The sequence below is a fragment of the Capricornis sumatraensis genome, chromosome 18 (genome assembly GCF_032405125.1).
Source record: "Capricornis sumatraensis isolate serow.1 chromosome 18, serow.2, whole genome shotgun sequence".
In the NCBI taxonomy this organism is placed as follows: domain Eukaryota; kingdom Metazoa; phylum Chordata; class Mammalia; order Artiodactyla; family Bovidae; genus Capricornis; species Capricornis sumatraensis.
In genome coordinates this window covers 11263491-11265261 of record NC_091086.1, presented here as the reverse complement: position 1 = coordinate 11265261, position 1771 = coordinate 11263491, and the positions used below count along the sequence as shown (strand labels likewise).

At 49.7% G+C, this 1771-nt stretch overlaps 1 non-coding gene across 1 annotated transcript; it reads right to left on the bottom strand.

Annotated features, from left to right (window-relative positions):
• Positions 1-1365: 1365 nt before the first annotated feature.
• Positions 1366-1436, bottom strand: TRNAC-ACA (transfer RNA cysteine (anticodon ACA)). The gene has a single exon. It is a non-coding gene; the product is annotated as a tRNA-Cys (tRNA).
• Between the last annotated feature and the right edge of the window lie 335 nt (positions 1437-1771).

Genomic DNA, 1771 nt, shown 5'->3' with positions numbered 1-1771 from the left:
TCTTCCCCTTCTCTTCCCACTTTCAGTCTTTCCCAGCATCAGGGTCTTTTCCAGCGAGTCAGGTCTTTGCATCAGATGGCCAAAGTGTTTGAGCTTCAGTTTCAGCATCAATCTTTCCAGTGAATACTCAGGGTTGACTTCCTTTAGGTTGGATCTGGTTGGATCTTGAAGTCCAAGGGCCCAGTGAAGCCACTGACATGAGTGAGGGAGGGCTGTGGAGAACACCTTTCAGTTTTACCTCCATCAGTCAAGTGGCCTTTCTGAACGAAAATATAAAAAGTCTTCTCTAGCACCACAATTTAAAAGCATAAATTTTCCAGCACTGAGCCTTCCTTATGGTCCAACTCTCACATCCATACATGACTACTGGAAAAACCATAGCTTTGACTAGACGGACCTTTGTTGGTAAAGTGTTGTCTCTGGTTTTTAATATGCTGTCTAGGATGGTCATAGTTTCTCTTCCAAGGAGGCAGTGTCTTTTAATTTCGTGGCTGCAGTGATTTTGGAATCCAAGAAAATAAAATCTGTCATTGTTTCCACTTTTCCACCATCTATTTGCCATGAAGTGATGGTGTCAGATGCCATGATCTTAGTTTTTTGAATGTTGAGTTTTAAACAGCTTTTTCACTCTCTTCTTTCACCTTCATCAAGAGGCTCTTCAGTTTTGCTTCGCTTTCTGCCATTAGAGTGGTATCATCTGCATATCTGAGGTTGTTGATATTTCTCCCAACAATCTTGATTCCAGCTTTTGCTTCATCCAACCCGGCGTCTCACATGATGTACTCTGCTTAAAATGACGGTTTTTACTGATGAACAGTAATGGCTGCCCTGGGTTCAGCACTTACTCTGGCCTTGTGCTTTATGTCTCTCACTTAATTCTCATAATCCTCTTATTTTCACTTAACAGATGAGGAAACTAAGGCATTGGCAGGGTAAGTTCAGTAGGTCTGCAGCAGCGGGGAGTGGGCAGGGCAGGCACGTGGACCCTGGGTGTCTGGCCTGGAGCTGGTACCAGAGCCCCAGTGGATGCAGCCTCCTCCCGGCCTCAGCCTCTGCCAGCACAACGTTGGAAAATGCAAATCTGATCATGTGTCTCCTGGGCTAATCCCTTTCATGGCTCCCCTTTACCCCAGGGACAGAAATCCATGCTATGAGGATGACATGCTGCACCCCTTTCCTCCTGCTGCCCTGCGCGTCAGCCAGCTTTGCTGCTTTGAACGTCCTGAGCCACTCTTAGAAAGAACGTCGCTCAGTTGTGTCCAACTCTTTGCAACCCCGTGGACTGTAGCCTACCAGGCTCCTCTGTCCATGGGATTTTCCAGGCAATAGTACTGGAGTGGATTGCCATCCCTTCTCCAGTGGATCTTCCCCACCCAGGGATCGAACCCGGGTCTCCCGCATTGTAGACAGACGCTTTACCACTGAGCCACCAGGGAAGTCCTGAGCCACTCTTGGTACACTGAAACTACTCTCTCGTTTTCACCACGACCGACCGCATTTTATACAGGAGGAATCCGCAGATGGAAGAGGGGATAGAGTGTCAATCATATCACAGCACCAGTGAGCGGCAGAGGCCTGGCGGGTCCGAAACCTTCCACACCAGGGGTCCCCAAGGCCACAGGACAGAGAGATGACCGGGGGCCTCTTCCCAAGGCAGCTTCCTGGGCCCAGGCTGGGAATGCAGGGGAGCGGCAGGGCAGTCGTGGCTAGTGATTTCCCTGGGGCGTCTGAGCACCTCCTTCCCAGCCCTCCACAGCCCCCAGATCTGTTG